At 36.2% G+C, this 25,687-nt stretch overlaps 1 protein-coding gene across 8 annotated transcripts in view; it reads right to left on the bottom strand.

Moving 5' to 3' along the window:
• B3GALT1 (beta-1,3-galactosyltransferase 1) overlaps positions 1 to 25,687 on the bottom strand; it is a 202,842-nt gene that overhangs the window by 161,626 nt on the left and 15,529 nt on the right. The window contains exon 2 of one of the 8 annotated variants that reach the window (XR_011810618.1): positions 17,065 to 17,570. The exons of the other annotated variants lie outside the window; for them this stretch is intronic. The gene's annotated coding sequence lies outside the window, so the exon portion shown is untranslated. Of the gene's footprint in view, positions 1 to 17,064; positions 17,571 to 25,687 lie in introns of those variants that run through there. 8 annotated transcript variants of the gene reach the window in all.

Raw genomic sequence — 25,687 nt, 5'->3', positions numbered from 1 at the left:
ACAGAAGGTGCCACACTTCATTTCACTCTAAAACCTGCTCAAGCTTTAATCTCAAAAAAAATCTGGAATATGATGTCTTGTGTGTCCTGTCCTCTTTGGGTAATCCAGGAGTGGAGTGAGCTGGGATTTTCACAGTTTTTATAAATTGGATAATTCTCTTATGGTATTTGTTATCCATTGTATATAGACCCTCCAAAAAAAAAAAAAAAAAAAAAAAAAAAAAAAGACCTTCAAAAGCAAACATTAAAAACTGTGTACCTATATAATCTTCCTATCCATACAATTGCATTAGGGAATGAAAGAGAAAAAAATCTGGTTTCTCTATACAGAATGACTAGAATGGCTATGAAGTTATCTAACATATGGAAGTTCCTCTTTGACTTACAAAATGTGGCATCTTTCTGACATTTTAACAGGCAGTATTTCAGTAATCAACCAGCTCCCAGGCATCCAAGTTCTTCATATATTACCCTAAAATGCCGGGGTGTTGATGTAAGATAACATCACTCTCACCGTTAGATTTAGCTACCACTACCAATCAAATTTTCAGGCAACTCTGAGACTTTTAAAGGAGGGCCAGCAAAAAGGTAAACAAAAACGTCCCTTCTTGTTAGAATGTGAGAATGGATAAATTCTATTTCACTTGCCCACAGGCAACCCCCTCAGGTTTAAACTGCCTTTTCTATAGCTTCACCTCACTCACTTTGCTCTTTTCCTCACAAATTCATTTTCTCACATAGATGACACTATATAACATAGGAATATTGGTAACATTACCCCAAGGATCAATCTATATTTACTTAATTTGTATTTAACAGAATATCTATGAATATTTAGTCAGACCTCTTATTTCATGAATTATTTATCCATTCACAAACACAATCTTGCATTAATCATGGCTGGAGCTATTTTTGCAGTAATTTCTTTTTGATTTTTTTTTCAATTCTTAGAAGTTTCTTAAAGTTAAATTACAATATGTTTAATTGATATCTTTTAATTCAGGTAGTTAAAACTAATAAACACAAAACTTCATGTCTACTTTAATCATTATGAAATAGAATGTAGACCACCTCAGATCTCTTTGTATCGTCACTTTCTCATCATTCAGCCAAAACTATTAGAATGAAGGATATTCTTTTTCTGTTCTTAACCTGAACAGACTTAAAATATTTTCTGATAAGACCTTATAGAATGAAAGTAACAAAAAAGAATAAAACAAAAAGAAGGAGTCAATATCACAAATGTTCTTGCTACTGCTTGCTACAGTCCACAAACTGCAGTTAACTAGTAAGGAAGAATGAGTAGAAATACAAATAATGAATGCGGGAGATTGGGGAACAAACATGTCTAAGACTTCCCAGTTGAACAATCTAGGTAATTTTCTTGTAAATCACACTTTAAAAGTTCCAAGAATTTGTCAGCACTTACTGCCTTTTTGTAAGCAGCAGACCCTAGTGGAAATAACACTGTTCTAATTCAGCACAGAAAAATCATCTGTTTGTTCTGTTGACATCCCTTGCATAACAGAGAGTTAACAGACTACTTATGCCATCTATTCCCTAGTCTCTTCGTAGGAAACTATTAGAGAAGTAACAGTCTTTGACACGCACAGTTCTTGTCTGCTTTGTGTAGGAATCATAGTGTATCTGAACAATACCCCCAGATGGTGCAAATCATAGAATCATAGAATCATAGAATATCCTGAGTTGGAAGGGACCCTTAAGGATCATCAAGTCCAACTCTTGACACCGCACAGGTCTACCCAAGTTCAGACCATGTGACTAAGTGCACAGTCCAATCTCTTCTTAAATTCAGTCAGGCTCGGTGCAGTGACCACTTCCCTGGGGAGCCTGTTCCAGTGTGCAACCACTCTCTCTGTGAAGAACCCCTTCCTGATGTCCAGCCTAAACTTCCCCTGCCTCAGCTTAACTCCATTCCCGCGGGTCCTGTCGCTGGTGTTAATGGAGAAAAGGTCTCCTGCCTCTCGACACCCCCTTACGAGGAAGTTGTAGACTGCGATGAGGTCTCCCCTCAGCCTCCTCTTCTCCAGGCTGAACAGGCCCAGTGCCCTCAGCCGTTCCTCGTACGTCTTCCCCTCCAGGCCTTTCACCATCTTCGTAGCCCTCCTCTGGACACTCTCCAACAGTTTCATGTCCTTTTTATACTGTGGTGCCCAGAACTGCACACAGTACTCGAGGTGAGGCCGCACCAGCGCAGAGTAGAGCGGGACAATCACCTCCCTCGACCTACTAGCGATGCCGTGCTTGATGCACCCCAGGACACGGTTGGCCCTCCTGGCTGCCAATGGCAATGGCAGGTAACACTAAATTGTTCAGCTTCAAATTTTAGAAAACTGCTGCTTCTATCTTCTCTATCTCCATTTCTCAAGATTTCATGGAAATATGTTCATGTCTTTAGAAAACCAACTCTCAAACATTCAAGAAATTCATTGAAGACTTACTTTAGCATCTTAAAATGAGAGTAAAGATTGACAGTATACTGTATGCTAAAATTTCTTAAGCATTTCCTTATCTGTATTATTGCAGTATATTTTTTTACAGGTTTGATATTATATTCTGATCTTCCTATGTGCTGGAAGACAGTTTTTTTTTTTTTTTGGTTTTGTTTTGTTTTGTTTTGTTTTTAATGAGTTTATTCTGCAGGTCAACAGTTTTAGAACTGATGAATTTCATACAGTCTTCATTAACTTGTATAACTATTTTCTCCTTGTACTTCTTCCCCCATGATAGATTTCTGAAAGCTTTTATTCCCATACTGCCTCAGTAGCAACTCCTGAACTACCTCATGAATCACTCTGTCTGTGATTCCCCAGTATAGTCTTTACTCCATCATTTTGTGTCCACTCCAAATGATGGGTCTTTACACTGATGATTGAACAGACAGAGTGAACTAGGAAAACCTTTAATGAGTTGAAAGATGTAGAAGGAGGTTTTCTGGTTTGTATCAACACCTGCTAGACTGTTTTTTGTTTGATAAGTACAAGGACAGACCTAAAGAACCTGAATCTCTGGCACTAAACGTTCAGGCTTTACAGCTAGATTTTACAAAATCCAGTACTACATACTAGCCTTGAATGATGCTGCAGCTTTCACTTTGAGAAGTAGAGTTGATACACAGGATTTTAGATAGTAAAGATTACAGGGATATTCTCCAATATACTACTAAGTAAGTTACTGTAGCTCTGTAACCTTCAAGAGTTAGGACTGGATTTCCTGATATAGCTGGTCTAGCGTAATACCTGTACTGCAGCACCACAAAGTCAAACTGAATGAAGAACACATTTGAGAGGAACATCCTGCATAAGGGAACTCAGCATTCTTTCTTTGTAAGTCTAATGATTCCCTCTACCTGACCTTTGCCTTTTGTTTTTAGTTTCTCTTTCATGTGTCTTCCCCCATCATCAATCTTCTGCCTCCAGAAATAAGCTTAAATTCATTTAGAGTTTAAAGACTTCTATAAAACAGAAAGTACTGAAGGAAGGCATTTCTCTCTCTCTCTCTCTTAAAACCTTTTATTTCCTATAATTTTCCATCTGAAAAACCTTGATATTCTAAGTAGTCTCTATTTCTCCATGGAGAAAATCAATAGCTCAGACTCCAGCAGAGTGCTCTGATGGTACCAGTTTTACATGTGAATTCGTATCAGTCATCCTAAGAACCATTCTACAATTATCTCATAAAGATACTAATTAAAATTGCTTCTGTTACACTAGAACACAGAGGGAAAACCCCTGAGGATGGCAAAGAAAATGCCAAGTGGTCACCGAAATCTTGTAAACTCTATTTTAAATATTATCCTAGCAGAGGAAAATCAATCTAACACTGATCACATATTACAAATAAGGGTTGGCGTTTTAAACATAATTTTTGTGTTAAGAATGAACACTAATTATGATCATAAAGCTGTGATAAACAGTTCATTTGAACTGAAATCTTCATAGGATAATGGGCAGATAATAAGAGACTTTATTACTTCTTTTTATAGGAAAATAAGTTTGTTGAAAAGCTTTGCATGTTATGTGCAATAATGAGAGGGAAATTATCACTAGATACACCATATCAAATCTTCAGGACTCAAAAATTAAAAATGGGAAGGGAAAATATATTTTTTTCCTTCTCTTTTTGGAGCATTGGCTACTCCAAAATAGAAAAAAGGCCATTTTCGGTAATGAAACTAGAAAATATATAGTGCCTAGTAGGATCTACTCTTTCCACTAAAAAAAGTCAATAATATTAAGTAGAAACATAAATCTCATTATTGATTTATTTTATAATTTTATTAATAGCTCTGTAAAATATGTAGTGAAACTTTTCTTGAATCACATCCAGCCTAGTTTAGTCACATCTCACTTTTTTGCTTTGTGTGAAACCTGGGACCAGTATTTCATTTATACTATAGTATTTTTAAATAGCAGCAAATGGATGCTTGGAGATTTAAGTAGAATGTTATTAAAATATTTTATCACTAGCGAACGGTAACAGTTATGTTTTTTTTAGAGATCTGAGCATAAAACTTTCATGTATGACCTAATTTAGTAGTATTTCATGAAATGAATCCTAAAAAAAAAGAGAAACAATTTTCTGTAAATTTGCTGCTTGTGTTGGAAATCTCAAGAGTTCTCATTAACAGAAGATTACATTCATGTGATCAAGAAAGCTTTTGTCATCTGCAGAGGAAGTAAGTCTGTGTGGAGTCATGGACTAATTTGAAAGTATTGGAAAAAGCAGCTAAAATAAAAAGGGGCTTTCTTCTGGTGAGTTCCTACTAATAAAAGGAATATCAGTAAGGAAACTAATTATTAAGGTGAATACATAGTTTCTGTAACAAAACTGCAGCTACCAAAAAGTTCCAGACTTGGCAGTGAATTTGATCCACAGGTGCCTGAAGCAGAACTAGTCTCCTTGCTGCATTATATTTGTTTGACACACTTGCAGCTGGTTCTTATAGCAGTCATTTGAATGCCTTAAGATGCAGTGGAGTTCTCTCAATTTGTATACTTGAGTGGAAATCAGCAATTTTTGCTGTTATTCGAAACAGATTCAAGTGGTCCAGAGTCAAGTTGATTTCCTGAATTACTTAAAAATTAATTACTACTAGTATATGCAAAATATATATGCATATATATTTAATTTCTTATATATATAGTTGGAAATATAGTTTTCATATATATAATATATATGTGATATATATATTCATATATATATGTGTGTGTGTATACATATGTGTGTATATATATAAATAAAAACACACATTGTTTATATATATAGACATAACAGACTTCTGCATAAGGGTAACTCATACTCAACATGTACTGCTGGCACACAAAGCCATAACTGCATCTGCTCATTGATCTAGGTAGTTGAGAAAATGGTTAAGACTATAAACTACTGGTAAAGTTTGTTAAACACCTCTTATTTCTGTTCTTTCAAGTTAAAATAAGGGGGAGTGGAAGAGATTTTTTTGTGGCTGGTTTTAATTTTTTAATGTTTCTAAGAAGTAAATCCTTCCAACTCCATCACAAGCTCTTACTTCTCAGTTAAAAATAGTTTAAATGGTACAGCAAACCTGCAACTACTATTTTTCCAAACAAGTCATAATTTTATATACTGAAGAAATAGCAATCAATTCACTTCCCTTCACCTTATTTGTACAAAGAATGGATTAGTTATAACTTCCCTTATAGAAACTTGCTCCAAAAATATGCCCAGCACATCCTAAATCAACGGTATTACTGCTACCTTCCTAGCAGGCTTTGCAGAAATTTATTCTACCACAGTATGTTAAATGTTGGAAGTTCCTTCAGCACCTGTAGTTTACTGATATGGTTAAGTCTGTGCTTTTTACTAAAAGATGCATATTGGCATCAGCCATTTATTTCATTCTTTTACTTTTTCAGATCAGTCGGTGTCTATATTCTTCTAAGCATTTCTAGATGAATCCTATGATCGCTTTTAAGAGAAAATGGCTATGGTCATTATTCAATAAGAACTGCAGAGTCAAACCTCACATTTGGTTAACCTTAATTCTTCCAAAACATTTTGTCATGCCTATTGGGCTGAATAGCCCTAAATTATATAAGTATTTCATAACATTATTGCTTATCACATTTCTAATGCCCTCCCTACAATTGATGCCGCTTGGTTTGAAGCACAAGCAGATGCCTGGTGTGTGACAGGGATGACAGCAGCGGTTCAGTAGGTGCTGCTGTTCTCACAGGCTCCATGCTCTGCCAAGGTCATTGTTCGCATGGGACATAGGGCCCTCGCAGGTGCGTGCTCCTAAATACAAAACCAGCGTCCTATCTACTTCACACAAAATATGCAGCTGCTATAGCAGATGGTGACCTAGTAAAAAAGGTTACAAGAAAAAATCCAAAAATAATGATGTTGCATGAAAAATACTTCTCAAGTCAGGAGAAAGTTGAACTGCCTTGCAAGGGCAGTTCTGAGCTTCTGAGAAAACTACTGATAGCCAAGAATACCAGCAGAAGTTGAGGCAAATGACCATTTAATGTTTCTGAGTACAGAAAATTTAAAATCAATGAATTTAAGCAGTATCTTTTTAGGAAAATAATAAAAAAGTGCTAATTTAGACTATGCTGTAGCCAGTTGAAAACCACCTAACAGGCTTGTCATGAGGCAAATGATTTTTCTTCGCCTTTCTTTTCTCTAATACAGGGTATCTGCTGATTCATTACAAGCAGTTTAGGTCCCCATCGTGACTATCGTGACTGGAGGCAGCAGACATGCCTGACAAAAAAGTGTAAATTCAGAACATGCTCTCTGAAAGGAATTTAAGTGACAAGAGGAAAAAATGCATTTCTGCAAACTGCGAAACTTATGAGAGCACTACCGTTTTCTGGATTTTCATTTGTAATCACTTTCTCTTGTGTTGACTCCTTGGCAGTACAGTTAAATTCGTACCACAGCTTTGCACTCGGTGGTGATCCTAACTGAAATTTTTCCATTTCCAAAATGCTTCTTTCCCTCAAGTGTGAGATCTGTACCCACCTGGCCCTCATGCTTCTCATCGCTCTCCTCCTGGACCTAGGTTTGCCTGAAATTGAAGGGGTCAAAAGGCAAGGTCAACTGAAAACAAATTCTCCTTCTCCTACCACAGTTTTAGTGACAGCACAATTAAAAGCATTCTAACATATGAGAGACAGACAATATTATCTATGTGTGCCTTGTGATGCCAGCAAATGACTTGTTTGGTAAAAGATTCCTGCTGCTCAGCCACGGGAAGGTTGTCCATTGGTTATTCTAAGGCGTTGCTTCCTGGCGTAGTTTATATTTCTATTTATGTGGAACGGGACTTTTTGCAAGCTCTGAACTCAGGTATTCCCCTATTTCAGAGGAATTTACTACCTACTCTAGACAGTATCCCTGAAGTCACTCGCTAAAAATTTCTGTAAATAAGAGATAATTGTGGGTGCATTGCGTGTGGCCTGGTTTGGTATGTAAGTGCCTGGGTTGTGGATACTATGGGCAGAATAAAAATGGATACAGACAGGGCCAGCTCAGGTCTGGAGAGGCAATAGCAGCACTGTGGTGCAGCCAGAACATGGCATCTGGAGGAACCAAATATGAGATGTTTTGGGTGGTAACATGAAGATCCTACATACTCCTTGTGAAGTGCTCCTTGTGAAGGCAGTTTTAGCACGTATGCTGTGCCCTGAGAGCATTTCTGGTTCCAAAATATCCTGCTGGCTTGGGCAGACCCTGTAGCACCTGAGCAGGCTTCATGTGTTTGTGCAGCATCCATACTGAGCAGTTCCAGGAGAGCTGGTCACCGTGCTTCAGGAGCAGTGGAATTATACGCTTTCACAGTCTGCACAACATGGCTTCTTCCAGTCTGTTTTCATCTCAGACGATGGAGAGTTGACTTGATTTAAAAGCTTCATGAATCTTTCTTTTTCCCCTCACTGCAAACTCCATAAATAATAGTATATTGTACAATGTTTAGCAAACATGGATAAGCAAGCTTTGTAAATTTCAAAACGAGAAAGCTTGTTCAAGGAGAACATTAAGTTTAAGAACTTTTCCAAAAGTTTCCATAAAAGGCAGTTTCCTAATGTAAACATCTTTGACTATCTCTGGTAAATAGGTTTATCTCTGCAAATGATGCTGTACTACTTATGGTCTGTCTCCATGTGACTGAGAAGCACTTTAGACAAATGGTCTACTCTTTTTATAGATTGACAACGGCTTTACAGGAACATTTGCTATTATAAGACAGATGTGTAACTTAGAAAAGCCTTCTGATTTGCTTGCACTACATTTAACTGCATAGTGGTTACTCATGTTCTTAGCTTTTAACATCTCCTTTTCCTTCACAAATAATTCCCACTTACATTAGGTCTAAAAAATATTCAGCTACCTCATCTGTATTACATAAAGACAAAGACTCATAGTCTTCTTCTACATTGCACTGGTTTTATTTTGAGAGAAGACCCAATTTACCTTTAATGGGGGGTTTATTCCAAGTTACAGAAAGCTCTGTATGGGTACTATGAAAAAATTCAGCCCTTTTTTTTTTTTTTTTTTAAGTATTCCACAAGCACAGTTTACATTCAAATTCAGTTGTTCATCTTTCATTCATCATTTACTGTTGACATGTTACAGCATGGATGACATAAGAAATTTTTAAAACTTCTTCCTTATTCTTCCAACTAGTTTTTAAAAAAATCTTTTATAACTTCACCATGATGGACATGTATTTATTATCCTGTACACTTATTTGAATTTATTCAGATTTTTATCTACTGATTCATTTTCCTCTTTAGAAAATGTTATCAGTTATCGAAAAAGAAAAAGAAATCACATGAATTACACGTTGTTTTTACAGTTGTGTAAGAATCACAAAGTAATTAACATGTAGCTATTCTTGCTTGCAAATTCTTTTTTTGTACGATCATACGTCCAGGTGCTACAGAAATCAATGGAAAACTCACACTAATGAGCTTGGATTATAACTGTTAACTTGTTCTAAAAGAGAAATGCCAGTTTAGCATTTTACTGATGATGGGCTACTGTACTGTGCAGTGCCCAAAGATCAATATGTCAAGTCTTCTAGAAGAAAAACCCATTGTAAATCTCTGTGGTGCATTGCTGACACAAGGGTTTTTATAGAACAAACAAGTTTTCTCAACACTTTCTCACCAAAGAGAATTCAGTATTTTTGAAGAATGAATTGTACTGGTTTGAAATGTGTATAGGCTGTCCTGATCATTCTGACAAGTCCAGACTTACTGATTTCATCTGTGTCTTTAGGTCAGCAACAGCATGCAAAGCTGAGGAGGAGAGGAATCCAGACAAAACCCCTGTTACAAATTAGCCTAAAACATCTACAGACATCTCTAAGGGGTTGCTAAGCCATTGTCTCACCACAGATGCGTTGCCTTCTTCTCTGCCATGGTGGAAAATTTAGGTCTTGACCAGGCCACTGTATTAAATGATAATGGTCCTATCCTCTACTTGAAATAAAATTGGACAGAATTAGCATGGCATTAACAAAGAAACAAAGAAACAAAAAAAACAAGTTCTTGTAAGTTTCTTTAAAGACTTTCTCCCAAGCTGATCAGTGCTGTACAGAAATACACATAGTATGTTTCTCCATCACTGATGAGACCCAATTTATAGCCTTCAAATGTAAATAAAAATATATATTACTTTAATTTTACATAATTGAGCACAGTCCAGGTAGAACAGAATATCTGTCTAAAATTACTTCATGTTACATTTCCAATAGCACGTATTTTAAGAATAACCTGAAACACAGAGTGGATGAAATCTGGACTTCACTGCTAACTTTAACAATTTTAAACATGGGCCATCTTCCCATCACATCTTTATTGCTGCAGATTTTGCCCAGACATTAAAACATTTTGTACTGAGTACAACTCTCTTCTACCACACAAAAGCATTTCAAACTTTTAGCAAACATTTCAATTTAGTAAAAATACAATCAAAGGGATTCAATCCATTGGTCAAGCTAAACTAACTGGTCAAATGTTACTCAAAATTTGTATTTAAAATGTGTCCCTGAATGTCTTCACCCTTATAACTTTTATTATTTCTGTTCCCCTTTCCCCCCCCCCCCCCCCCAGAACAGGATGGTATTATATTCTAGACCCTCTGTAATTTAAATCTTCTCAGGACTACCCATAGGGCAAAGTCCCCTTTCTTCAGCAATTCATGCATGTGTTGTACTGAAGCAAAAAGCATACCAAATCCAATACCACAAAGTGACTGCAGATTTCTGCATTTAATGTACAACAGTCTTATTTTCTGTGTAGGCTTGGTAATCTACAGACAAACACATGCAGGTTAGTCTTCTCTACAGCTAGTGAAACAAATACAATTTCTGGGCACAGGCTATGGAACATGCAGATAAACAGTTCTGGGATTTCTGCAACCGTGTGTGTTTGTTTATACAGTGAGTAAAAAAGGGAGTAGTAAACAAGGAAAATTGTTTGCAGCAGGGGCTGCGTGATCAATTTTATACCCTGTTTGGAGCATTTTGAAGGCAACTGCATATAGAAAAACGTAGGGTTGCGGAAGGAGACTACTTGTTTCATCTGTTGACTGCCATTTCAAAAATACAGGTTTCTATTGTTCTTTCAGTAGGTGGGAGGAGGGTTTTTTGCCACCAGTAGACTAGCAAGTTTCACACCCCAAAAATGTGAGTAAAATTTCAGCCTTTGTGGCAAACAGTATGCAAGCAAAATACTGTTTCCATTTGCAGAGTGAATTACCCATCCAGAGTTATGGTAAGCTTAATCAGCATCTAAGAGGAAAAAAAATGCTTCATGAAACACAAAGGAAAAAGGAAGCAGCAACCAGGTAGTGAAATCTAGGTAGATTTCATTATCTTTTTCTCAAGCATGCAAAAGAATGGCTGTCCACATATAACCAAGCATTTATATGAAAACCTTCTGAAATAAATCCTTTACTAAAAAAATAAAAATTTTGTACAAATCAGCTGTGAAGAAAATCAGAAGGAGGTTCAGTGGAAGAAAGCATTATGCTTTATTTTCAGACTAACATCTTTCATAAATTTAAGTGCTCAATATTGTACCAGCCAGGTGTCAGAAATGAATAGTGAACCTGCCAGGAGAGATGTTTTCCATTTCTTAAGCACCATCGTGGTCCATGACAGAATTGATTGGCTTTCTGACATATACTGCAACTACTGGCAAGGATAAAATATTATCTGTCTTTAAATAACTATCTTTACACCAAATTTATTCTCTCCAAGTGAGTTCTGTAAAATAAATATTTTGCTTTTTAAAATGATATATGAAATAATCTAAATACAAAGTACTTTTAAGTTCCTTTCATAGAATACTGAAACATTTTTGACAAAGGGCTTTCTTTATAATTTAAGTAAAATATCATCAATATATGCAGTGGATTTTTCACCTTTCTTGGTGGTACTGGACCTTTACTTGAATGGGGATCTTAATCTAGTAGGTACTGTATGCTGTTCCTGATGAGGAAAATTTGAGTTCTCAGTTTGACTTGATTGCCTTCCACTGTGGTTTAAGATGTTAGTACACTCCGTGATACTGTTTTGCTGTCAAAATACTGATAGAAAAAGGACTCATCAGTGATCAGTTGCTCTTGGCTATGTGGTATAGCATTTCATGTGAACTGTGAATTATGGGATCAATTTGCATCACAAAAGCATAACAGAATTCCAGGAAAGCGTTGTTATGAAAACTGATCTTTTGCCTCCTGTTCTTAAAACTTTGCTGGTCACATAGCCCTTCCCAGTTAGCTGAGGCGTGGTGCTGCAATGATGTGGACATACTGTTTCCAGCTCCAAAAGTGGGAAAACCAGCACAGCAATAAAATGGGAATTGCTACCTAAACAAGAGCCTCTTTCAGGTGCATAAAGAGATCATTGAGTGTAAAAGACAATGTAGGCTATTGTAAACAAAGGCAAAAGCTTTACTGTGAATCACCTTCTGGTTGTTGTTATATCTTCTGTTGTCTTTCTCCCTGCTAGCCAGACCGCACTGACCCCAGAATGAGAGCCTCACAAAGGTCAGCATCACATTGCAAGGGATCTGCCATAAGGCAGATGAAGACTTAACCGAATGATTGAATGATCATGTAGGTCAAAGGGAATCTTTTTGCATGTTTTCAACAGACTTTAAATAAGGTTCCTAGTAGGGGATAGGTTGCCTTAAGAGTTAGATTGCTCTCAGAAATGAACTTGTTAAAATCTTTTGAAGACAAACTTCTCAAATCTTTTTTTGCCAAGTGTTCATCATTTTAATTAATATTCCATGTCTGCAGAACTTGGTCATATGTCGGCACTGAGAAGTTATGATTTCCCTACTGCTCTGCTTCATCACTAAAATAATAATATATGAAAAGCCTATTACTGATCCAGTCATCCATCTCTACTGCTTTAGTAGCCTTGCAATAAGCAGGCAGTTTTACAACCTTCATTGCCAAACACCAATTTTCAATCAGCAAGACTTGAAATGCTTCTGAACTCCTGTTCAGAGAATGCAGGTTCTCAACAGACATTGCATTTGAACCAAAAATAAAGTGAACAATAGAGGAAAACTCTACTACTAGGATACCCAAGTTTTCTGTGGGTGTGTTTCCTTCTTTCATAACCTCAGTGCTCTCTTAAGGTAATAACTGCATGTGAACATGAGAGAAGTGTTATCCTGATTGTAATAAAATGACAAGTTACAAGAACACTTTCTCTGTATGTCCTAACACATATTTTAAAACAATAGCAGAGGATTACCGATGATTTTTCAGGAAAAAAGACCCCCATCACTCGTAACACATTTTCTCATCTTCCATTATGACGCTCTCCAGAGTGAGCTAGCAAAATGAAGGAAGAATTATGCAAACATGCGAAACTGCACAGCTCTCCTTAAACAGTAGGCTCTTGTCTTTATAACAAAAAGGATTCCAAATCTGATTCCAAAAGTGTATTACTCCTGGGGAAAGTTTTATTTCCACAGTTACTCTCAACAGTTTCATAACAGGATCATCAGCACAGAAAATTGTTTATATTTGGAGAATACCTACAAAAAGCCATCTACAAATGTCACACATTGTCTGATTATATAAATTACAATCTACAAGTTCTCCTGATGCTTACAGAACTGCATGGATTCTGTATGTGATAATACCACGCACAGGGTGATATTACTCCATAAACAACCATAAGGCTACATGATACTGTTGCAAAAGGGAAAATCTATAAATAAATGGGAATCCTTTTGGCTTCTCTCAAAAATATTAAGAGTTAGAAAATAACAACAATAAAAACATATTGAACCATCAGCTATGCAGATATGGCAGACACCAGGACTTAGCTCTTCATATATTTTATACTTTTTTTGTATTGAATTGCAGTTATTTAGTTTGCCCAACGAAATGACAAATTGCCTTTTATATTATGTTGCAAAGAAAGATGTTGAAAGAGTGGAGTCATTTCTCTGGCAAACATGCTATACATTTCAATCTGAGTTACTGCTTACTGTCCTGACGTAACAGGACAGTTAAAACCTTATGGTCAGGTTCCTGAGAGCTTTAGGAGTATTTAGGTAAGCAACAAAGCTGACTTAGCATGCAAATCTGACTTTTGTTCTTTTTAGAATTGACTTTGGCACAATGAAGGGGCATGACATTTGTAAAAAGTTAATGATAATCCTCGGACACCCACACTCCCCACACCTCACCACCCTATTGAAAATAACTATGGATAGCAAACACCATAGAGTTTGTAAATAAGTTAGGGTATTGCACAAAGATGGGTTGTATGCCAGCAGATGTACATATTTGTTGATAGCAGAGGAGCCATGAGAACTAGGAGTCTTAGTTTCAGGCCTTGGGAGGTGTGCAGAGGCTAACTGCCCATGTCTTTGTTTCCTCTTCGGTCTTGCTCCTTTCTTCTCATTGCAGTCACACAGCTCTTGTCTGCAGAGTTGCAGCAGCCTGCTGCAAAAAGATGTCCCAGCACCTCCCCTTGCCAGCAGTGCTGTCTCGCCTCTCCAAGTTTCGTTCTCAACCTCCATGCTGAGTTATTCTTATTAATTCTACTTTCTAGACATTTGTTTTCAGTCAATCTTTTAATGATCTCTTGCCACCCTCTCCTATTTCATCTCTGTCCTCCCTTCAGAGCACGTGTGTGTATACACACATTAATTTTCTTGAGTTGGCAATGCCTGGCTCCAACCTCCTTTACCAAGGTCCTCATTCAATCTCAGTGTCATTTTTATTGCTTTTTATTTATAACTATAAAGAGAAGGCTCTTGTTCTTTGCTAAAAATGAAAAAAAAATATTAAAGATAATCAGAAAAGTGGAAGAATTTAATTTTCCTTTTGTACTTCTATGTACATGTGTTTTTATGTCATACAAAATTCAACTTATAATAACACATAACTAAGAATAAGCTTAGAGATTCCATTTCCAGCTATATCATTTCATATTGAAAACAATTTACCCCATCCTTTCTAGTAGTCTATTCTATGTTTTAAAACATTAGAACCTGAATATATGCTGTCTTTTCCACCAAAATGCATCAATGCCTCATGGAAGTCAACTCAATAACAATAAATAAGTAAAAACAAAGAGAGCAAAGCAGACAGACAATGAAAACAAAAAAATGAATGCACTTTAATTCAGTACTGTAACAGCTATGACATAGATGAGGGTTGAATGCCAGGAAAGAGCAGTGGAAAGATCACTGAGCTTTGCTTTTGTTTCATTTTGCAATATGTCATATAGTTCTTATAGTATGATACATGAATTCTTTTACTAGGAGTTGACTTTTTCCTCAGTCTCCTACTTTTTGTCTTGAGATTTTATTCAAACTCTGCTTGACAAAGTTGCAGCAAGGATGCTTTGACAAAAACCTCAAAATCCTAGATTAGTGCAGAAACCGAATATGTACTAGAAGCACGTGGTTAGTTTAGTTCACATAAGATGAATGAAGTTATTTTTAAGAGAACACGTTAAATGCTTTCTTTTCTTACTCATATCCCTGAAAACTCTGATTTCATTGTTCTCATTGTATAGTTAGAGCACCTGGAAGCAATCAGTCCATTGAAGCTCACTTTCACATATATTATAGTTAATCAAAAAAAAAGATTATCTTAGTGAATTTAAGGTATAGTAAGAAACTGCACCATCTCCCTGTATCCTCTGCATGCTCATTGATGTTTTTAGGGAGAGAAGAAAAAAAAAGCACTGAATTCAACTCCTGCCACGCTTTGCTCTTGAGAATTAAATTGGAATAAAAAGATATAAAAATGTTTATTTCTCATGAATATAAGGAGATAGGTTTGGTAACAGTGAAGTTAAAAAAGTGCCACTTTTATGTAAATAGAATACAGAGTGTGGCTGCTACATATCCAAAGAGGTTACAACATTTAGCTACAGAGCGGGAGTAGATCATTTCACTTTTAGGAAGAGTTCAAACAGCACGATTCTTTGGCTAGCCAGTTCACAGCAGAAAAGGAGCATCAAAACTTCACGTCTGTTTGAAATTTATGTCAAGAAATCCATGAGCCTCTACATGGCTTCTTTCAGAGGGATTATCCTAGGGAAGTAGGTAAGAGGAGCAGTGATCTTCCCTACTCACTATAATGCAGCCTGATTTTCTCTGGGGATCAGAGACCTTCAGTACCTCTTTGCATGCATACATGCAAACCATAGATGGGATGATTCAGGAATAGCACAAAGGTAATACCAAGAATAAATACTGGAGGGTGATGCATGTCTTTTAGATCTTAATGTAGATCTTTCCTTGGCAAAATGGCTACGAACACAGTTAAAAATACAGTATTTTAGCACACCACAATACCTTAATACCAACACCAGAATACCTTATAGAACAAACTAAGGAACTGTTTGCTTTGTTTTTGTAAGTAGATATTTGTTTAGATAATGGAAATTCGTATTTCCATCTTTTACCTCCAAAGCCCAAGATACACATGTATAGGTAACACAAAAGCTTCAAGGATAAAAAAAGGTCAGGTCTGTATCAGGGTATAATGGCAGAAGCAGGTGTAGATGACAAGGCCACTTGCCTAGGGGTGAACTAGCAACACTTTGTGCAGCTGATGATGCTTGGATAAGAAACATCCTCTGTCTGACCTTATCTGCTAACTGCAAGTCATTCCCCCGGGAAGCAAGAATTTGCCATGTCAGACTGTCAATACCATCTCTATCATTATTACTACAAATTCCCACTATGCTTCTGCTTCTTGTGCTGGCTTTGGTCAGACACACACCTCATTGCAGGAATGGAGCTGAATGCTGGGCTCTACATTTCCATTTCTAAATCTCGGCAGGACTTTTGGTGGGGTGGGCGGGAAGCACTGCCCTTTTCCACCCAGACATAATGTGTAGTGTACATTCAGTATAGAAAAATAAATCCTATTGCCCAACAAGCAAAAACAATTGGGAAAAAAAATCTCTCAACTCTGAGGTTCTTCATTATATTTCTAAATTTCCCTTAGAGAAAATTATTTTTCCTCTAAATCATAAACAGAGAGCTGACACAAAGCCAACCCCCAAATAGCCTGTTCCACACAGTTGGCAGAATTTTGAGTGTTTATCACCGTGCTAATGCTACTTAGAAAGTATACAGCTTCAATGTATTTCTAGTTATTAAATAAGATGTACCAAATATATCAGACTATAATGTCCTTTATTTTCTAAGATTACAGCTGAACATCAGGTGCCAAAAATACACAAATATTTTGTCTAAATTTTTAAATTTAGTGAAGTGGTTCACTTCTAACACTGCGTTTTTTCTGAGATTACTTCTGAGTCATAACTGATGATGACTGAGTTTCATCTTTTGGACATATTTTTATATTTTATTTTTGATAAAGTATACATATCTATGTGATTTTTCAAAATAGGAGGGTGATACTCTTTCTTATTGAAAATATGCTCTATGACCTTTTAAAGTATTAGGTATATTAGTATTAATCCCATGCAGAAACATACAAGTACCCAAGAATCCCAGTTTAAAAAAACAAACCAACACCAAAACAAATTTAAGTATATTTTTATTTGCACAACTATGAACAAAATACAATCTTTCCTTCCTATATTACACAAAATATTTTGAACAAAAACATGAGTTAGTGAACAAGCTCTCTAACATACCAATTTTTTGGAAATCTATATAGATATTTTTCTAGTTTTGTAATACTTGGATTACATTTGAGGTTCATCTTAAGTGTGGTGGTTCACCACCCAGAAGTGGGAATGAAAGTGGGAATATCTGGGTCTGCACAGGTGTTTCCTCAGAGATTTATATGGGCTTCTCTGAAGAGGAGGATGGGATTAGGAAGTAATGTAGTTCACTCTGTACACTGGATACAGAGCAAATGGACAAATAATTGTATAGTGTCAATCATGATTGAAGGTCCCAGAATCTTTTTAAGGATATTTATACAATAAAATTATCAGACTCCATTGATCCCATGAATGCTTCAGTATGCACCAACAGCAAGCTGTAGAAAGCTCTTTGAGGTAGAGAGCTCTAGAGGCCACTGGAAAAGATAAAAAGAAGGGGTATGCATCAAATGATTAATATTCTAAAATTTAACACAAAGCTGACTGACTGCTGCATTAAGACCAAGACTCCAAACAATGTAGACTAGCCAGAAAGAAGATGACACACAAAAATCCAGAAAGCTTAATTTTACAAAACCTACAACACCAGGAAGGTTTATATAATCTGATAAAACATATTCAGCTTTGATACAGTGATTTGTGTTAAGTATCTTGGATGAAAAAACAAGTGCTGCTCATTACAAGAGTTAGCTAGAATGTAATGATTTAAAACAGAGCCCAACAAAGACTTAAAAAGTCTTCAAAAGTTTAGGTTGTCCAGAGACCAATTAATTTTTTCTCTGCTGCAAGATAGCAGAGTTGGGTTTCAGTTTGCTCCAGATAAATATTTGGATAACTAAACTGAGCCTACTGAGAAAATATTTAAGAACAAGAGCATGTGCTGGAAGGCACTGGAAGAAGTGTTTGTGCTGTCTGGCAACTAAGGTGGACTTCAGATTCTTCAAACACATGGACCCTTTTGCCTCCATGACTGCACTGCTCATATTCCTTCCCTGCCACCTCCTTGAGGAATTTGCATCAAAGTATTTAAAGGGAAAGATGTAAATAGTAATGAAGATTAACTTGGATTTTGGAAGTTCATTACAGTTTGATATTTCAAACTAAATCACAACTAACTGAAAGAAGAAACTAAGTGCACCGCAGGTGAAGTAGGAAAAAAGCATACAACCAGGCATCTTGTCTTGTGATGTCTTGCCTTAGAACAGGAGATTCAGAAAAATGAATATAATGTTTTACTGTAACTATGCAAAACAGAAAATAAATTGAACTATGGTTTTACCTTTTGAAGATTTTATATAATACATCATCTAGATGTATTTTGAAGATTTTATATAATACATCTATATCTATGTATCAATTATAATACAGCCAGATTTATAGTTTCTAGTCCTATAGCTTCCGTAGCTTTAAAATTGGTTCAAATCTGTTTTTAAGAAAGGTGAGGAAAAATGTATATAAAAACTCACTGTTTGTACAAAATTCTTCAGCTGGAGGAAAAGCTTCATTAATCTTTAGGGCTGGGCTTTGAGAATTGAATTTTTTTGGAACATAACATTTTATTTACTGGTGGTTGACAAACTGTAGTGTTACCTGCCAGCTGGCTTCAGTTAAAGAAAGTTGATTGATAGGCTTCCTCATACATATGAGGAAGATTATGAAAATGGTAGAAACTTTTTTTTTTTTTTTAGAATTAGTCAGGCTAAGCATTTCTTGGTCTGGAACAGGATCATTTTTATTCATCATCTGCATTATTCTACCTCTTATAGTACCAATCACCATTAGGATTACTGTCCGCTAGGCTTTTCACGTTCTGTAGGAATAAATGGTTTGGACATACTGTATGGTTTCTGAATGCTTATAATCATACAGCATAATTTAGATATTATCTGTGTGTCTACTGCAATCTCATCTCCTCTGTAGAAAGGTGTGTGCGCAAAACAAACAGTGTTCAGGAATAAATGAAAGGAATTATATTAATATAATTCACAAGTTAAGTGCAGAGGTAGAAAGTAATGGCTTCTGCAAGTTTTTCACATTCCCTCCCCCTCCCTTTTATTTTGACATTTCCAAAATAATCTAGTTATTAATCCCTTCAACTCTCTTTCCAAGACAGGTAATTCCAGGTGAGATTACTAGCAAACAAATACCAGCGGCATCCTTAGCTGTTTATTTTTTTCCTTCTTGCCTTTCTACTTGTTTGCATCTTGTCTTATTTCTTATTGACCATAGTCTGCAGGCAACTGCTATTTCTTAACTTGTGTTTGAAACACCTTTTGATTGATACACAACACCTCTCCATCAAAGGGAGAGGCCCTTTACAAAGGGTCAAAAGCCCAACTGCAAAAAGTTTTGCACTTCAACTGATAAAGAGCTGGCAGCACGGCCAAGGAATCATGTACAGTACCCATAAATCACAGTTTGTCTTTTCTGTCACTAGGTATAACAAAGACTGAATGGTAGACCAATGATCTTCACTGATACTAACAGCGATTCAGTACATAAATTAGATTTAACTATCTAAAGGATCACTGGTTTTGGTGAAAAAAAAAAAAAAAGTGAAATTATACTGCTGTTATCAGAGAAGGGTATCTTTATTTTTTATATATATGTGTATATATATATATATTAATTTGAAGAGGGCTCTGAATGCAAATAGATTCCTGAAGACTATCGTATTTGGTACAGTACTCCCCTTCAGTAAAAACACCTCTTATGTTTTATGTCCAGAATATACCAGATAAGACCACAGAAATCCCTTGTAGCATTTGAGACAAATCACATTCTAAAGCGGCTACTATCTGCCTGTCAGGTATAGCAAAAAAAAAAATAAAAAATTAGGGCACTTAATTTATTTCAGTGGTTCACAGGCTGTCCACCGGCCAGACACATGGACAGAAAGAATACTGCATGCACATGACAATTTTATGGCTCTACAGGCCTCTATTTTGACTAAAAGCTCTCACCATTTAATCAATATACCATGCTGATCTTCCGTCCTAGAAGGGGAGACAGGAACTTTCTATCATTTACCTTTCCGGTTCTCTAATGCAACCTGTTCAAAGCTACTGAAAGATCCCCACATTGTATCACAGTATTTTTAAAAAAACAGGTAAACAAAAACCCTCTCTTTTTCTTCCAGGTCTTGGAATAATTCATTTTGGCATTCCATCCTATCTTATACCAAACAGCAGCAGGAGACAAGGAAAGTGCAGTGACTGTGGTGTTTTCTGGATGCTATCAATCTGACTGGTCCCATACTTCAGCAGAGCAGAAAAAGAGCTCTGTCTTGGCTGCTTACCTGCTTCATTTATCATCAAGGATATGCTGATCGCAAGCATCCTTAAAATTAGTTCGGAGCTAAAAAAAACAACAAAACCAACTCTATGCTAAACAAGCATAGCTCACACGGAGGACATGATACTCAGACCTGTCCAGCATCTCCAGAATTTGCAGGAGTAACAATAATATGCTTGCCAAATTAGCCTTATTGCTTTCCTTTTAAAAGCAATTGTTAAATTAAGACATCAGTAATGGTTACTGATTTAGGTACCTTCATTGGTTAAGAAAAAACAGAGCTCTCAGCTTCATTCCCAGAGGAACATAGAACATCTAACAAAAGAGACCATTGTAACAAAACTTACTTGCATTGCAATTCCCATGCTCAACAGTTATAATACAAACTTATTTACATCTAAAGAGCTATATAAGGGACAACTCAGCAACATCTCTTAATTCATGCTTGATTGTGATGGTCCTTATCACCAGCATCTGGAGGCAACCACAGTTTAAAACTTGATGCCACGATACAAGCTGAAGGAGGATGGTCACTTGTCATTCTCTGTTCAGACACACTAAAACGGTCAGTGAAGTGTATTTATTTATTTATTTCTGTGGTTCCAAAAGGAGGTTACTCCCTGGGTAGACCGATAATAGCCAGCTTTAACACAGTCCAGCTTAAATTCTCCTTCCAGGGGCAAGGGATTTTAATGAGACAAAAAGGATTTTTAGAATTTAATATTTACTGGCCAAAATACTGGATCCAGATATCCAACATCTTGGGTTGGCTGAGAGGAATAAGCAAAAATTGAAAAGAAAAAAAGCACAACCAAATCTAGAACTGGATTTGAATGTGTAAATGGCATTGGTATTTATGATTAAAACCCCTCCAAGTTCAGTTCTTAGCCATTTAAATCAAAATCTGTTTTGTTTGTTTGTTTTTTCCTGAAGTCCAGCTCTAATTTCTTGGCATTTTTATGTGAAATTTTATTTAAAATAATTTTTGCATCTTGTTTAAAAGTAACTCTTCCAATCTGCAAATGTAAAGTAAGTTGTCAGATGTTCCCAGGTATCATACTTCATCTTTTATAATGATTTTTTTTTTTATGCCTGTGAAGAAAGATGGGATTTTTATGTAAATATCTCTTCTTGAGGGGCTTGTATACCAGACTGCAGTCAACTGGTGATTATGTTCAGAGAAATCTGTTACAGCAATGTAGTTTAATTTCTGAGATATCCATATAACACTAAAATTGAACATCCATCAGAATCACTTTTCATTTTAGTGGCATTCTATTACTATTGGTGGTATTATATGTAATACCGTTATTTGGTATTATTACTTTAGTATTCTTAGTTACACATAAGTAGTTTTGATCCCTTTGCATTAGGCAGTGTAAACGTAACTAAAACCAACAGCTCCTTTTCCAAGGCACTTTATTTGATGCTATTGATTCAATCCATATTATGTATGAATTACAGGGTGCCTCAGAATTTGTAATTTTTGCTGTCAAGAAAAAGCATGTTTAGTGGAAGAAAAGCATTTTCTAGTCAGCTGTATCTTCCACAGATCTTAGCTTCAAATATGATGGGCTTGTTGACAATACACTGATTTCTCTCTACCTTTAAAAATCTTAGGTCAACTGAGAATTCAGTTTCATAACAGCTACAAACTTTGTAAACTCAACATGAGTAGTAATGTCTTAAAGACAGACTGCAAACTGTATTTGCATTTCCAACATTTTTCAATTTCTAAATATCCTTCAAGAAGGTTGACTGAGAAAAAATATTCTAAAACATTACTAGTGAAAAAGGATACAATGAATAAGCACATTAGCAGTAACCTGTTTTATACAAAAACTATCAAACTGATGGCTGTATGCACTAATAAAGTGTATTTGTATTTTCTGGAAATTTGTACAGCATTTGTGGAGAATTACGCTTTTCACAAGATTGGGATTATCACGCCTTACAGAGGGAAAAGCATATAGTAGTAGTAGAGCATCTAATTTTATCATTCACTGTACTTCTTGTTGATTTTGTTGGGAACAAAATCAAGTAGGCTTTGGCACTGAGCTGTGAAATCTCAGATATTTACAGGAGGCAAAGTGAACATCTGTGAAATCTCTCTTTCCAGAGCAGCAGTCACCCAAAGTGTAGGCACTCATATGCAAATCCTTAGCCCTCCCAGGGAAATGCTCAGGAACTTGAGATGTGGCACAGGGAAAACACTGCAACTGCTGCTTTTGCATGTCTGCAAGAGGCTGAACTGTGGCTGCCCAAGGAAGATTCTTCTGTTCTTTGGAGGAGCTATGGGCTGAGGCTGGCAGCTGTTCCAGGCAGGCAGCTCTGGAGCTACTCAAGAATGTGGCCTAAGGCACTGTGCCCCTGTGCTGCAGTGCAGGTAGTGTATGTGCGTGGGCATGCATTAGAAAGTATGGCCTTGCAGCACAGAAGTGATCCAGAGATTCTGAACACCAGTGAATCACCTTACGCTGCCATTGCACCCTTAATATTAATCTTTCCTACAGTGCATATCACAGCTGTTTCATAACTTTCGATTTCAACATATTCATAATAATATGAAATATTGACATAATTAAATACATAAAAAGTATGATTTTTTCATAATTTGGTGGTTTTCATTGCAGTGTTTACCACAGCATTTCCACCCAAGTTTGGGACAGGTATGAATTGGTTATGCAAGCTGTAAGAGAGAGGGCAAAAAAAGATCTGTAGGAGACAGACAAAACAGAAGCTCCAGCAAATCACAGCCAAAGTCCAACCATATCACTCCAATAAAAATTCCACTATTACTGCTTTGGTTTAAAGCAACACAAGATGCTGGATATTTGGATCAAGCCTTCTGATTGAAGCTCATAAAACAAATGTTAGCCGTTTGCAGAGAGCTAAAGTGGCTGGAGAGCACATTCTAAGTCTAGTACAAAAAGGTCACAGCAGACACACAAAACTTGTCTCTTCTGATCCACCCTTTTAAATAAGATGGGCATTATTCTGGGCAGGAAAGAAGACTTTAATAAAGCCAAACCACAAAATCAACTATAATTAATCATTTTCTCACTGCTCCAATAGTTCTAACACTTTAGAAAGAATGCATAATAAAGAGTCTCTTAGTCCTAGCTAGCTTTTATACAGACTTCTCAAGAACTTTGTTATTTTATTACCAGTAGTGAACCTAATACTCATATAAACTGTTTCCCAATTTTATTGTAAGTGCTGGCCAACTGAACAGAAAGAAGATACTTTGGGGAGATTTACAACAGTAAATATTTTGGAAAAGACAGATTTTCACTGTACCAAGGAAAGCAAAACATTTAACTCTGCCTTTATCTTTCCCATGCTTGTTATTTAGGTCCAAACAGTTAAATGTAATGGGATGTTAGGAGGAATAGAAGTAATATGTTATGTTTCAAGAGACAGACCAAGAAAAGAATTTCCAGATGTTTGACTGTTTCTTTACGAAACATTCTTCTATGTACTAATACTGGAAACGTCATTATGCTATTTCAGTAGTAAAGCAGAAGAATGTGAGATAGTAGAGGACTATATACAACAGCAACTAGTCCTCTTTCCTTCTGGAGTGACTAATTTTACAAGTTTCATTCATAAGAGCAAACCTGAACAATTAAATGAATTTCATGTAAATGTACACGACAATACTTAATGACTGTGATAATACAAGCCAGAAAGAAATCGATTATGAAAAAAGAGAATGAGAAAAAGATAATTTTTTTTCCAAAAAAGGTTTCTGCATTTTATTAAATAAGGAGCATTTCTTTAATTAAGGAAATGTTTCTCAGTACAATGTGTCTGGATCAAATCTATTCAAAAGAAGGCACTGCACAAAGTCTGAACAGTGGACAGAGCCCTTGGAATCAGTTAGAGATTTTACTTCAATACCCAAAGATCCCTTTGGGAAGCAAACAAACAAAAAACATAAAAACAAACAAACAAAGAAACTTGATGAAAAATTACACAAGTTAGACCCGTTGGAAGGAGGTCTTAAAGGAAGAATCAGTTAACTAAGGGTTGAGTAGAGAAGAAAAAAATTAACATTTGGAAAAAAATTGAGAAGTTAATAATGTGCAAAAAAGAAAAATTTTTTTTTTTTTTGGGGGGGGGGAGATCTTTATCTAGTGTACACCATCACAACTTCATTAATTTCAATTGCGTTTTGATAGTATGTATTAGTCAATAATCTGCCCACAAAGTTTTGTGAAGGCCAGGTCTACTGGGTTTCAAACTCCTGTTAGGAATATCATGTTTTCAGACAGCTTTCAGCAAGGTTGCGTATTGAAAGTGTCCTTCAGAACAAGGCAACTGAGCCCAGGAAGGTAAAACTGATTGAGTAACTGTAAACGTATGCCAAACAACATTCCTAGAGACTGCAAACTTTTATGGCAGTTTAACCACAGAGCACAACTAGTGTCCTATCTGAATTCTTGCATGGCCAAAAAATGCTAAGAAATACCTTTCATTTTCATTTGAACATCAGACTGCTTGCCTGGTTCTTTAATCATCTCATTAAAGAGAGTTCCTAACATTTTTGATTTTTCTAATTCACTTTGAACAAATGCAGTAATTGCTGAGGAAAACACACTTGATCTCTACGTACAGCATGTGAGAAAAATGTGCATCACCGCTCAAAGGAGTGAAGCAATTAATTTAAGCTTCAAGACAGTATCACTGTCTTGATTCAATAAGGAAAAAATATTTTTGAAATTTTAAACATATTAAAATGTAAACCTTTTTACGGTATTTGGATATTTTTTGAAAATGCTTAATACTGTAAAAAAAATAATAAATATATTATGGTTATCTCATTTATAGTTTTAAGAATACCAAACAGTTAAGGCTCTATTTTCAACAAAAATAAAGTCAAATGACAGCACGATAATCTCCCAAATAACATACAGTAACAGAATGGTTTGGGTGGGAAGGGACCTTAAAGATCACTTAGTTCCATCCCCCTGCCATGGGCAGGGACACCTCGCACTAGACCAGGTTGCTCAAAGCCCCATCTAACCTGCCCTTGAACACCTCCAGGGAGGGGGCATCCACAGCTTCTCTGGGCAACCTGTTCCAGTGCCCCATACCCTTTTGAGTAAAGAATTTATTCCTAATATCTAATCTAAATCTCCTGTCTTTTACAACTTGTCCTATCACTACTGTATGACATAGTATGACTAGCTTAAAATCTAACAGTTTTTGAAAGAAAATAATGAAGTTCAATAGC

The sequence above is a fragment of the Anas platyrhynchos genome, chromosome 7 (assembly GCF_047663525.1).
Source record: "Anas platyrhynchos isolate ZD024472 breed Pekin duck chromosome 7, IASCAAS_PekinDuck_T2T, whole genome shotgun sequence".
Taxonomy (NCBI): Eukaryota; Metazoa; Chordata; class Aves; order Anseriformes; family Anatidae; genus Anas; species Anas platyrhynchos.
This window is presented reverse-complemented; position numbering and strand designations above follow the sequence as displayed.